This window comes from Myotis yumanensis, unplaced genomic scaffold (genome assembly GCF_028538775.1).
Source record: "Myotis yumanensis isolate MYYU_CA2020_CCGP unplaced genomic scaffold, mMyoYum1.0.hap1 SCAF_11, whole genome shotgun sequence".
Classification (NCBI taxonomy): domain Eukaryota; kingdom Metazoa; phylum Chordata; class Mammalia; order Chiroptera; family Vespertilionidae; genus Myotis; species Myotis yumanensis.
The window spans coordinates 2,220,129-2,233,442 of NW_027223762.1; the positions used below are offsets into that span (position 1 = coordinate 2,220,129).

General features: G+C 62.6%; 1 protein-coding gene across 2 annotated transcripts in view; it reads left to right on the forward strand.

The window, feature by feature from the left end:
* HPCAL1 (hippocalcin like 1) overlaps window positions 1-13,314 on the forward strand; it is a 67,003-nt gene that overhangs the window by 43,112 nt on the left and 10,577 nt on the right. The window contains exon 2 of one of the 2 annotated variants that reach the window (XM_070428673.1): window positions 9,246-9,330. The gene's annotated coding sequence lies outside the window, so the exon portion shown is untranslated. Of the gene's footprint in view, window positions 1-9,245; window positions 9,331-11,375; window positions 11,514-13,314 lie in introns of those variants that run through there. The other variant, XM_070428674.1, reaches the window with a different exon arrangement.

A 13,314-nucleotide genomic window follows, 5' to 3' on the forward strand; every position in this document is an offset into this window, starting at 1 on the left:
CCTGCACCAGCGGCTCCAAATGACATTTCAGGAATCGCATTACAGCGTTCAGTGCTCGCAGAATTCAGAAATAGGTAATTCGATTATATCTGCTGGAAGCCATTGCCACAACTGGCCTCATTTCTTTGCCAGCATCTGTCCCGCGTGGGGAGAGGAGGCGGAGGAAAGTCTAAGGACTGGATTCTCCCCAAAGCACATCCCGGGCTGGTGCCAGCGGCTCTTCCCTGGACGGCGAAGCCCGAGGACAGGACGGAGGCTGCCCGCCCGCCGGCCTCTTACCCGAGGACGCGCTGCAGTCCTGGCTGCCTGCTGCAGGGGGCCCTTCCCCTGGGCTCCTGGGGCCAGGAAGGGGGAGCCCTTCCCCTAGGGGCCAGGAAGGGGGAGCCGTCTCACTCAGCTTCCGCAGCCACAGAACTCCATGCCGACTCCGTGCCCAGCCTCCCCGTCGGGGGTTATTTCCTCGGGCTCACGCTTCGCGGCCTCAGCAGCCCCATGCCAGCTGCTCTTTCCTCTCCCCAGGGGACATTCTCTCTGGGTTAGGGGGCCACGCAGTTTCCGGAGAATCACGGCCTCAGGATGCCTCTCAGCCCTGAGGGCCCTGCCTTCCTGCTCCCCAGTCCCTGAGGCTGAGGCTGAGCCGGGTGAGGGGGGCTGCTTGCCCTGTGCATCCTGTGCTTCTGCCTGGAGCGGCCCGGGGGCGGGGGGGCTATCTGCTGCTGCGGGAAGCGGGAGCTGTGCTCCCCCAGCACCGACATGAGGCAGGTGTAAGCCCCGGTGCCTGCCACCCGCACCCAGGAGGTGAGCTCTCGCCTACGGACCCTCAGGGAGGGGATTTCATGCAGAAAGAGGGTGCTCAGCCCCCTGCCCTCACCCACCCCTGCCCGCCTGGCCCTGCCCTCACCCACCCCCACGAGGTCAGCTGGAGGAGGAGGTCAGCTAGACTCTGCTGGGGGCGAGGGTGATCGCATGTGGGGGTGAAGCTGCAGCGGGTCTGGGCCTGCACGGGGTCTTCGGTTTTGTCTCCCACCCGACGCCGGGCCGGGACTGTGTGAGGCAACCACGCTTCTAAGACTCGAAGGAATGGGAATCTGACCTACACACGAGGCAGGTAGGGCGTTGATAAACCTGCCTTTGTTTGTGGCCGATTTAAGGAGATACAAGTGCCCGTGGCCTCCCTCTTGCCTCATAGTTCAGTTCCGTCTGACAAGCCTTGTAAGCCCCCTCCTGGTGCCAGGAGCGAGTTCAACAACTGGGGGACCCACCCCACCCCTAGACTCCAGGGCAGAGGGAGGGGCTCTCACGCAGGCTCTGCTAGGGCGGGGGGTGCCAGCTGGTGTAGTGGGAGCCTGGGCGCGGCCTGAGGCCTCCCTGGAGGAGGTGGTGGTGGAGCCAGCCAGCTTTGTGGGGCCCTGTCACACATTCCCCATTCAGATAGCGATGAACGTGCGGTGTTTGGAGGCCCAGGAAAAGCCAAACGGGACTAAAGAAGCCCGAATCCAACCAGGCCCGGACTCGTTACACTTGACGGCGTTCAGCTCAGGGTTTTGAAAAGGGGAGCGGCTGTGGCCTCATTCGGCCACCCCAGTGTGTCCTTGAAACCTTTTCGCTGCGTGAAACGTGCTTGACATTGTGGGAGGCTGGGCTCCCTGCTATATATAGCCCTTATCTCCGCGTGGCCTCCGCTTATCTGCAAGCAGCCGTGGGCCAGGGCCCGGGTGGCCGGCCTCGGGCTGTGTTCTGCATTCTGCCCAAGTGGGACCCAAAGGCCTGGGGCCGGGGAGGCAGCCCAGTAAACGAGGGGAGGGCCGTTGTCCTGCTCTCCTTCCTGGAGCTCCTTCCCTCGGCAGTGACAGCTCCCACTCCAGGCCTCCAGCCGGTCCTCCCAGCCGGTCCTCCCAGCCGGTCCTCCCAGCCGGTCCTCCCAGCCTGGGTCCTGCAGTTCTAGAGCAGGGGAGGGCGGGGTGTGGTGGAGGGCGGGCAGCGTGGGTGTGCACACGTGAGCCCACAGTGCATGTATGAAACCGGGGAGGGGGCCTGGGGACTGGTTAGGAGTGCGGCCTGGTTCGGTTCTGGCCTGTTTTGTGAATTGGTCCCATCTGTGGTCCCGCGGGCAGCGCTGGGCCGTCTCGGAGGGGCAGTTGGTGGGCGCTGGCAGGAGGAGGCTCCCGGGAGGGGTGGCCCTCGGACAGCTGACCTGTGACGCCTGGACTCTGAGGTCAGGCTCCGGACAGGGAGGTGACCACCAGCACTAGCCTGTCGAGGGACACAGGACCTGCCAGGGGGTGTGACTCAGGGCCCCCAATAGGAGCAGCAGGAGCCTCTCTGATGGTGAAGACCCCGGGGTACATTCCTCTGTTGAGTGGTGCCCGGTTCTGGGGTCTGAGGGCTCGCACGGGGCACGCAGCCCCGTCGTGGGAGGACGGGCTCCAGTTCCCACCGCGGCCTCGGGCTCCTCGCCTGTCAGGTGGAGCCCATCTGAGGCTGTAACTGAATTGGACGTATTATGGGGCTGCCCCCAGGCCTGTGGGGACCCCAGGCGCACTGGTGCCCGTGAGATGCCGTGGAGCGGTTGGCAGAGCAGGGACGCAGGCCGGGGTGGCCGAGGTGGGCCCGGGACGGGGAGGCGGGCCAGACAGTGGCGGGTCTGCAGGGTTGAGTCTCAGTCTGGTGGCTGCAGGGTTGGAAGGGAGAGCATCTGACTACCCACCGGCCCCTGGAGCTGGGCCACCCCCGCCCAGGCCTGACCGGGTACCACTCCTCGGCAAAGAGCTCCTCTTAGCAAACCCGGCACCTGCTCCCTCGGCGGCTCTGTGTCCCGTGAACGCGGTGCCTCCTGGGCTCTGAGGCCCGGGAGCTCCCGGGTGGGTGCAGGTGCCGGTGATCCCGGCCGGAAGCCCGGTGCTAACCCCCCGCCTGCCCTCAGCCCTGCCCAGCATCCTGTCTGTGGAGAGGGGTCCGGGGGAGGGGGCCATGCAGAGGCTGCGTCCTCTTCCCGCATCTCCAGGCCAGGCTCTCCCTCGGCCTCTTCCTTTCTGAGGCCTCGGACCCTCTGAGGCCGCCCTGCTCATCTTGTGAGGCCGCGGGGCAGCGGGGAACACCCGGCCTCGCCCTGCCAGGCAGTCCCCACGGCCAGGCCCTGGCTGTCACCCCCAGGTGTGGGGGCCTCTGGCACCCCGTCCCCTCAGTGCCCCCCGCAGTGGGCGGTCAGTGCTCAGGGCCCGGAAAGGGAGTGTCGCCCTCTCCCTTGGGCGGCCTGACCTCCAGGGCAGCAGGTGTTGGACGGTGCGACATCGCGGCTCAGAGCCACAGCCGCTGCCAGGCCTGAGCGCCGAGGGGACCCTGGGCAGGAGAGGGGCCTGTGGCCGGCCCAGCAGACAGATGGGGAAGGTCCCCCGCCTGGGGTGAGAGTCGGGGAAACTGAGGCCAGGATGGAGGGGCCGACGGGCGGGCCTGCGGCAGCTCCCCCGCTCCCCACGCTGCTGCTGCATGAATAAGGCACGAGGCGGCGAGGCCTTCAGCTATCCTCGTCCTCATCGGGCTTGTTAATAGAAAAATTAAATGTAAAGTGCTCTAAAGTGACCAGCACAGCACCTTCCTGGAAGCCGGAGATGGGTGCCGCGCGGAGCCGGCGTCGGGGGCTTTTCCGATTCGGACTTCTAAGCCAAGGACAAAAGATGTCTTTATTCTGGGGTACGGGGGTTCCTCGGTCTTCCCGCCCGTGTCCTGGGCTCCAGGCTGGGGCCCTGCTGGGGCTAGAGCTGGACACCCCAGGACCTGAGGCCCTTGCTCGCTCAGCCCACCCCCCTACCCCCCCAGCTTTGAGAAGCGGACTTTCTTCCCGCCTGGTCCTCAGCCTGCGGCCCGGCCCTGGGTGGCTGGGAGCCCTGGCCCGGCCGGCAGCGCCCACGGGTTTGTGGTGCCCTCACCCCCATGGGTTGTGGTGCCCTCCCTCCCGCGGGTTTGTGGTGCCCTCACTCCGTGACGGCCCAGCCTGGCACTGCGACCCCTCTCCATTGTGTCCCCAAGGAGCTTATCTGGGTGAACCTTCAGACCAGGGCCCTTGGGGACTCCCAGCCCCCTCTACCCCCCTCGCCTGGGCTCCTGCCGAGTGGACTTTCTATGCTTTTCTCCTCGAGGTCTGTGTGCCCCAGGGCCTCTGGGAAACCCAGGTGGACAGGCCATGGAGCCCCCGTCTCCTGACTGGCTGTCCCAGGAGCCTGCCCCTGCCCTCAGGCCCCCCCTCCTTCCTTCCTTCAGGGTGACCTGGGTCTTCCCCTGAGCCCCGGCGTGTCCTCGGGTCAGTGGGGCAGAGTGCCAGAGCCCCGGGGACAAGGCTGCCAAAGCACGCATTTAATTAGGAGAGTTACGCAACATCCTACCAGAGAGCTGGCAAGATACAGGGCAAAAGAAATACAATTAAAAAGTCGCCGCCGGTGGCTCCCCACACAGGCGCGCCCTCGGTCTGCTCCTGGCGGTGTTGGCCCCTCGTGTCATGGTGACTCTCGGCCCCCGCCTGGCGGTTCGCGCTTCCTGCAGGGCTGTCGGTTTTATGGGGCGCAGGGTGCTGGCATAGGGGCCCTGTCCTGCTCCGGGAGCTGCCCACCCAGCGGCCGCGCTGAGTGCAGGGGAGGGTGGCTCTGCACCAGGCTGCCCTCCAGGAGAGCAGGGAGGCGGGCACCGTGTTTCATTCAAAGGCACAGAGTGTGCCCGGCTGGCGTGGCTCAGTGGTTGAGCGTGGACCTAGGAACCAGGAGGTCACGGTTAGATTCCCGGTCAGGGCACAGGCCCGGGTTGCGGGCTCCATCCCCAGAGCGGGGCGTGCAGGAGGCAGCCGGTCCATGATTCTCTCTCATCGTTGATGTTTCTCCCTCTCCCTCTCCCTTCCTCTCTGAGATCAATAAGAAATATATTAACAAACAAACAAACCCATTGGAGAGGCGCTGTCGCTGACGTGGCTGCCCCTGACGTGGCTGCCCCTGACGTGCTGCCCCTGACGTGGCTGCCCGCTGTGGAGCCAGCCGAGCGGGCATTGATCGGGGTGACCCCAGGCCTGAGCCCTTCCTCCCGTGACCTCAGCTCCAGGCACCGCCCAGACACGCAGTGTCCCGGCGCCAGGCTTGCGTCCCTGACCTGGAAGGGGATGCGACCCTGGAGGGAGCACGAGGGAGGCTGCGAGTGCTGGCGGCTCCTGGGGGCCGAGCCTCTCGGGGTACACGGGGTGCTCCCCCCGTCTCCCCGCCTCTGCCGGGCGGGCGGCTGTGACTTTCCATCGGACGCGGTGCTGGTTTCCCTCGATGCAGGACGGGGCAATGGGCAGGTCACGGCCAGCGCTGTCCGTGGGGGGCGACGGCGGACCCCGGTGTCTGCCCCCCCAAAGCCTGTGGCTGGTAGGATTCACCGAGCCTTTAGGTGTTTGTGGTGCGGCAGCCGGTGCGGGAAGCGGCTGCTGCTCACTTGTGGGGAATGAATAATTTATCTGTTTTCAGAGACATCCCTTCATCCCAGACGGGCAGCTGGGCTCCGCGCTGTGGGCTCCTGAGAAAGTGGTTCAGGCAGGAGAGCCTTCACTGCCCCCCCGCCCCGAACGCCCACCTTCACCCCCCTCCCCAGCCCCGGACGCCCACCTTCACCCCCGCCCCGGACGCCCACCTTCACCCCCCGCCCCAGCCCCGAACGCCCACCTTCACCCCCCTCCCCAGCCCCGAACGCCCACCTTCACCCCCCGCCCCACCCCGAACGCCCACCTTCACCCCCCTCCCCAGCCCCGGATGCCCACCTTCACCCCCCTCCCCAGCCCCGGACGCCCACCTTCACCCCCCTCCCAGCCCCAGATGCCCACCTTCACCCCCCGCCCCGGACACCTGTTTCCAGGCACATTTTGTGGAGTCCGGGTGTCCACTCTGGTCCCCCGCCCCTTCCACAAGGGCTGTGCTTCATAGAACATGGGCTCCGAACCACCATCCTCAGCGGGCGGCCCGGGTGGGCAGGGACGAGGGGGGTGCCTCCCTGTCCTTAATGTCTTGTTGAAGCTGAACTTGAGTGCATCGACGTGCTCACGCTATAGTGTTCAGCTTGTTAAATTCTCACAAACGAGCAAACCTGCTAACCAGCACCCAGAGGCCCCACGACCCTTCCTAGTCCCGCCCCACCCGGGTGGCCGCCGCCTCGCTCTCCTCGCCAGCGTCCGCTTTCCTGGCTGCATCCTCTGCGGATGGATCGCACCGAGGCAGCCTCGTGTGTGGAGGCCGCCCCCTGGACGGACGCTGCGGCCTGTGTATCCGTCTGCTGCAGACGGACATCGGCACAGTTCCCGAGGGGCTGTCCCCAGCCGTGAGGCCGTGAGCATCCTTGCACGTGGCTTTGGTGGACGTGGGTCCATGTTTCTGTTGGGCGCAGATCAGGGAGTTGAATTCTGGGTCGTGGGGGTGGTCACCTTTAGCAAACAGGCCCAACAGCTTAGCAGAGCGGATGGAGATGGTAGGTCCCTTTGGCAACAGGAGCTCCAATACGCTGGTCCCGGGAGTGGACGTGGGAGCGACAGAGGCCTGCGCACTGCAGGGCGTCGGGAGTGTGGTGGCTGGTGCCCGGTGCCCGGGGGACCCGAGGCTGGCCATGGTCCAGCAGGCCCCCTTCGTGACGCTGCAGCCGGGCGCTCTCACCTGCCCTTCTTGGCGTCCACGCGGTGCTCTGTGGACCCCACACCCAGCGACACGCAGGACACGCAGCCCCCTTTCTGCCTGAAATCAATTAAATATATATATACGTACACACACATATATAAAGAGTTCTTTATACAGTATATTCTAGATACAAGCCCCTTATTAGATACATTTTCCACCCATTTTGTACTTGTGTGTTCGTATTCTTGACTGTGTTCTTTGAAGCACAAGTTTAAACCTGAGTGAAATCCCATTTATCTTTTTTTGGTTGTTTGGGCTTTTGGTGTCATACCTAAGGCTCCACTGCCAAATCCAAGGCCATGGATTTGTCCCTGTTTTCTTCTAAGAGTTTTTACAGTCTTAAGTCGTTGTTTTTTAAAAAAATATATTTTTAAGTAGATATTTTATTGATTTCAGAGAGGAAGGGAGAGGGAGAGGGAGAGAGAGAAACATCAATGATGAGTGTTATGCCCAGATTTCAAGATTCCCAAGAAACCACATCAGGGAGCCATCCAATCCGATGCAAAAGCATAAGAATCTGTATTTCAAGCTAACTTGAGCTCTCCATCCACCAGCCAAGAGAGAGCCAACCCCTCCCAGAGACCGGTTATATGGGGGGGGGGGTCGGAGTAAGGGGAGGAGAAAGGACTGTGCTCTGCCGATTGGCCAGGCGCAAGCCGGGTCCTGTTACACAGGACGTGGTCATATCTATGGCGCGCCCTTCCCTTGATTGTCATTGGTTAGTTTAAAATCCGGGCGTGGCCTGCAGAGGCCTGGGCTTCCGGGAAGAAGGCCGCACGTGGCCCCAACATGGAGGATACAGGCAAGATGGAGGGCATAGCCCTCACCCTTTCAATGAGAGAGAATCATGGATCGCTGCCTCCTGCATGCGCCCTGCTGGGGATCGAGCCCGCAACCCGGGCATGTGCCCTGACCAGGAATCGAACCCTGTGACCTTCTGGTTCCTAGGTCGATGCTCAGCCCCTGAGCCGGCCGGCCGGGCACCAGCTGTGTTTCTTTATTTGGGTTGCCTGTTGCTTCTCGTGCCAGCGCCGGCGGCTGTGTCTCTCGGGTGGGCTTGGACCCCACAGCCGCTGTGGAGGCCTGGCTCTGTGTTCAGTCATCGCTGACATTTAGAGTTTGATGTGCCAAGCCTCTTTCTGTGCATGAGCTCATTTAATCTTTACAAGAACTCGTGAACGAGGCAGGATTAACATCTCCATTTTGTGTGCTAGGAAGTAATGAGCTGGTCACACGGCTAGGACATAATTGCGCCAGGACTTGAACCCGGGCGGTCGGCCACACAGCCCCCTCTGCTCCCGCCCTGCGCTCCCAGGGCCCAGTTCTGTGCTGGGGAGGAAGTGCAGAGACCCCAAACCTCAGAGAGGAAGGTGCCTTAGGCCTGACATGAACAAAGGCCTGGGGGTGGGGGTGGGGGTGAAGGAAGGGCCCCCGGGGAGAAAATGGTGTGTGAAGTGGGCCTCCAAGGGGGTCCAGGGCAGGGCCCCTGTGGGGTGACTTTGGGGGTGTGGCCCTCCCAGGGCTTTGTCTCTTATATCTCCTCCCCCAGGTGCTGGGAGGAAGGGGGATGTGCTGGAGAGCCCCCAGGGGGCCCAGCAGGTCTGTTTGCATCACGGGGCCTCCTCCCAGCTGCTCTCCTGGACCATTTGTGTGACCATCGCCAGACAGAAATGAGGAGCCACCAGCCATAATTCAGCACAGTTATTTCTGCATAATGACTTCTGCTACTTGATGCAATGACTGTAATCTTTATCTGTCACCGGGAGCTGGCTGCGGAGCCCCTGTGGCTTAGCGGCAGAGCCAGGGGGAAATTTGCAATTCGAGTTAATGGCCCTTCCCATGCAGCCTGGGAGCCAGGGCCTTCAGGGCCTCGGGCATGGCGGCCCCTCCTCCCTCCCTCGAGGAGGCCTGGTCTCCTGGTGTCCCGCGCCCGCTTCCTCCGAGGGGTTCAGGGCGCCCCCTGCTCTGTCTGGGAAACTGAGCCGGGGTGATGTGCGTCTAGGGAGGCAGGATGGCCTGGGGTAGAAGGTGTCCACGTGGCCACAGGTGCTCTCCCGTCACTGAGCCGGTCACTGAGCATGTTGGTCGTGATGCCTTCTGGTCATTCGTGGCTTGTGGGACCACAGCTGGAGTGGATGTCCTGCGACCCACCCTGTGCCAGGGGCCCTCACAGTGACCCCGAGGGTCAGGCAGGTAGGCGTGGCCGCAGGCGCCTGAGTGACGGGCTGCAGCACTCAGTGTTGCTGCAGCTCTTGGACCTGGGTGGCCGACCGAGGCCACAGGCCACGCCCAGCTCTGGCTCCAGCCCCACCCCAGGGTGGCCCTGCCTCATGGGGGACTTCTCGCGTCAGTACTGGGGTGGCGTCCCTCCCTTCTGGGGCAGGAGGTGCACGGGCCATGGCCCCTGCCCTGAACGCTGGACGGGCCAGGAGCCAGGTTTTCTGTACTTCGAGTGGGACTTGTGAAAGCCGTGGTCCCCCCACTGGCCACGGAAGCATCAGGAGGGAGCGGCATGGGCTCTGGGCCGGGTCCGCACCCGAGTGACCTGTTGGTCCTCCCTTCCAGGGCATGGTCTAGTGGCCCCGGCGAGGACGGGAACCAGCCCCCGAGGCTCTGACCCTGCTCTGTCTCCACCTCCGCTCGGCCTTGGGTAAGTCACTCTGGGAGGCCTGCGGGCCTGAGGGCGGTGGGGGGGGGGGTGGACGGGTGCTTTTAGGATGACTCAGGCTGACTTTGCAGTATCGCTTCCTGTGGGCGTCCAGGCAACCCTCAGCCACAGGGTCCTGCGTGACGGGCTGTGACGGGCATTGTGGGCCGAAGGCTGGTGCGCACATGTGCACACACACTGGGCACACGTGACTTGACTTGGCATTCTCATCTGTCACTGCCAGCGGGTCTTTGCTCAGTGCCCAGGGGCGGGGACAGAGGGAGGCTGCACATGAATGAGTGAATGAATGAGCGATGAAGCGATGTCCTCGCAGTCGAGCTGCTTGCTGGCACCTGGGTCAGGGGCCCTCGGGTCCAGCCCACCCCGACCCTTCTCACTTCCCAAGGCCGCCAGCACGGTCCCAGGCGCGGGGCCCAGGCTTCTGGGAGCACCCGGACCCCACATGTTCTGTCCTGAGGACCGGTCAGAGCCCGTGCAGAGGTTTAGCTCAGGAGCTGTGCACTGGGAACACGCTCCACAGTCAGTGTTCACTCTGTGGGCTGTGCTGGGACCGCGGGGGGTCCTCCAGGAAACGCTGCGCAGGTGGAGACCCTCTGGGCCTGGGAGTCTCGATGGAGCTCGGAGACCTGGGCCTGGCGAGGAAGGCCGGCTCCCAAGATAGGGCTCCGCGGGGCCTGGAGGCGCTGGGGCAGGGGTTTTGTCTGCAAGGAGCCCCCACAGCAGCCGGATCCTCCTCCTCCTCCCGACTTCCTTCCTGTTATCAGTTCCCATGTCCTTCCCATGTCCTTCCCGTGTCCTTCCCATGTCCTTCCCATGTCCTTCCCGTGTCCTTCCCGTCTCCTTCCCATGTCTTTCCCGTGTCCTTCCCGTGTCCTTCCCGTGTCCTTCCCGAGCGGCAGGCGCCAGCTCCTTGGTGTGGGATTATTCCCAGCCGGGCCCTGGGTTCATGGAACTCAGCACCAGGTCCTTGGGGTGAAGGGTGAGGGGGGGACCTGGGCCCCAGCCTGAACACCAGAGTCCATCGGTTTGTCCTGGAACCCACAGTCCCCTCGGCCCTGTCCCCCCGCCCCCCCGCCCGCCTCTGCCCCCAGCACAGTGCCGGCGCCAGCAGGAGCCACCTGGGCGCAGAGAAGAGGAAGTCCAGGCCTGGCCTCCCCAATAGACCGCAGGCGCTGTGAGGGCCTCTCACACTGTGTGTCCCAGCGCTCAGCACCGAGAGTGCTCTTAGTAGGTGCTCATGGATGTGCTGACTCGCTCTTCCTGTGTGTGAGCTTGTGCGGTGGCCCCCTGGCCCTGCAGAACCTAGGGCTCCTGGTGCTGTGGCTCCTAAAAGTGGCAAAGGCAGCTTTTATGAGCCGTCTTCACTCCTGCTAAAAGCGCCCCTTTAACGACAGCTGAGGACTGTGGCTGCTGAGGCCACCGCGGCGGCCGGCCTGTGGCCCTTCGTGCGCCTGACCTTTCAGCCTGGCCGATGCCTTTCTTATTGGGAATGACGTACTGTTTTTATTTCTTCCCCAGACATTAAACATGAATCAAAAGCATGAGATGATTCACTGGAAGTTTTCTTCCAAGTTTAAAAACACAAAAGGAAATGTGTTTGGGTGCGTGTGCTGAGCCATAAGCGATACCAGACAGGCATTTGGGCAGCCTCCCGCCAGGGGCGCGGCCGGCCAGGGGCAGCCCCTCGCAGAGTGGACCTTGCCCGGCGGACGGAGCCCGTTGTCAGTGGACACAGAACCCAGGGGGCCATGCGTGTCTTTAAAATACCTCTTAAGTCTAACATTTATAACGAGAGGCCCGATGCATGAAATTGGTGCAAGAGTAGGCCTTCCTTCCCCTGCTGCTGGCCCCGGCTTCCCTCTGGCACCCGGGACCCAGGCTTCCCTCCGGCCACTGGCAGGCACCAGCACCTGGGCTTTCCTCCAGCCCCAGCTTCGTCAGGAAGGATGTCCGGAATGACGTCTGGAGTGACATCTGGTCTAATTAGCATATTATCCTTATATTATTATAGATGACATTTCTTACAGTTTCTATCCAGGATATCTTAGAATGTGGCCAGACCTCAGTGGTTCATTTGGGCCCATGAATTGAAGCTTTAATCATCGCTGAAGCAGGAACCTGGCAGCACTCAGCTTTCCACCGTCCACTGGGAGACGGCTAAGCAGGTGATCTGCCAACCGAGGTCCTGGGGGGAGGGATCATTCCCAGCCGCATGGAAGCTGCCCTGGGGTCCACGCAGAGACCCTAAGACCTTGTGTGGGCTTGAGGGCGCTTCGGGCCTCGTTGTCCAGAGTCATACTGCACAGACGAGGAAAGTGACGGCCGAGATCACCAGGCCGCGACTCCGTTCTGAAGGGGAAGTGGCCGATGTCCTAGTAGCAGCCAGTTCTTACCTGCTCTCCAGACGCCACTCCTCGCCCTGCCCCACGGCGCTGTCCTTCCGCCCTCCGCCTTTCCCTAAAAGAGAATCCACAGGCACTTTAAAAAAAAAGTCTTTATTGATTTCAGAGAGAGGAAGGAAGAGAGAGAGAGAAACATCAATGATGAGACTCACTGATCGGCTGCCGCCTGCAGGCCCCACACTGGGGATGGAGCCCGCAACCTGGACATGTGTCCCGACCGGGAATCAAACTGTGACCCCTGGTTCATAGGTCAGCGCTCAGCCACGGAGCCGCACTGGCCGGACTCACGGCCCTTTTCCCGGTGTTTGTGGACGAAGACCTGACGAACTGGAACTGCCCGTCCAGGGGTTAGACCAAGTCGCTGGGCTGATGGCATGCTTCCACTCCCTGCCCTCCCTAATGCATTTGTTCATCTACCCATTTGTCCCTGCGGTCAGTCCTGGTCTCTGCTGTCACACTGCGAGTCCTGTCGCTGCTCAGGGGGATGCCTGGAGGTGACAGGCCCAGAGCTGTGTGGCCGGGACTGGCGTCAGCTGGGAGTGGTCCCCCAGAAACTCCGGCCTGAGAATCACTGAGGCCAAGACGCTGTCCTGAGCTCCCTGCCTCCCAGGATAAGTTGGAGCCTGGCCTGCCCCCTCTCCTGCCAGGGCCCCCTAAGCCAGCCCTGCCCAGCCACGCTGCTTCCCCACCTCACACCTCCTGGCGCACGGCGGCTCCCCGGGGTGTGGCCTTGTCCACGCGAACGTTGTCCCCGATCTCTGGCTCTGACTCCGCCACGCCTTCTTCACGTCAGGCCCACAGCGGTCCCTTTTACACCTCACGGTCCCCGTGCATAAAATCCCTGTGCAGCTCGGCGAGTGTGCAAAGTGGCTGTGGAATGAGTGAGTGAGTGTGCGAAGTGGCTGTGGAATGAATGAGTGTGTAAAGTGGCTGTGGAATGAATGAGTGTGTGAAGTGGCTGTGGAGTGAGTGAGTGAGTGTGTGAAGTGGCTGTGGAATGAGTGAGTGAGTGTGCGAAGTGGCTGTGGAATGAATGAGTGAGTGTGTGAAGTGGCTGTGGAATGAATGAGTGTGTAAAGTGGCTGTGGAATGAATGAGTGTGTGAAGTGGCTGTGGAGTGAGTGAGTGAGTGTGTGAAGTGGCTGTGGAATGAGTGAGTGAGTGTGTAAAGTGGCTGTGGAATGAATGAGTGTGCGAAGTGGCTGTGGAGTGAATGAGTGAGTGAGTGGTAAACATGGCTCATGCCGTTTTCTCTAAGGAAATTCCCCGAGTCCTGGTCGCTGCACCTGGGAGTGGTGGGAAGGCCCTCCCCTGAGAGGCCACCCCCTGGGGGCTGGCGGTCAGGGTGTCCCTGGGCCAACAACCAGGCAGCACCCGGAGCGTCGGCTGCAGCCTGCGAGCTGGCGGAGGGCCCGCCCCGCCGAGGCCGCCGGGTTCCTTCCATCCATCCCTCATTTCCTCTGTGAGAGCCGGAATGTCACTGGCCCCCCTCTCCCTCGCCCGCCTGTGTCCGGGCCTCTGTCTGACACCAATTGAGGATTAAGCCCATTAAGCAGCCCTGGGC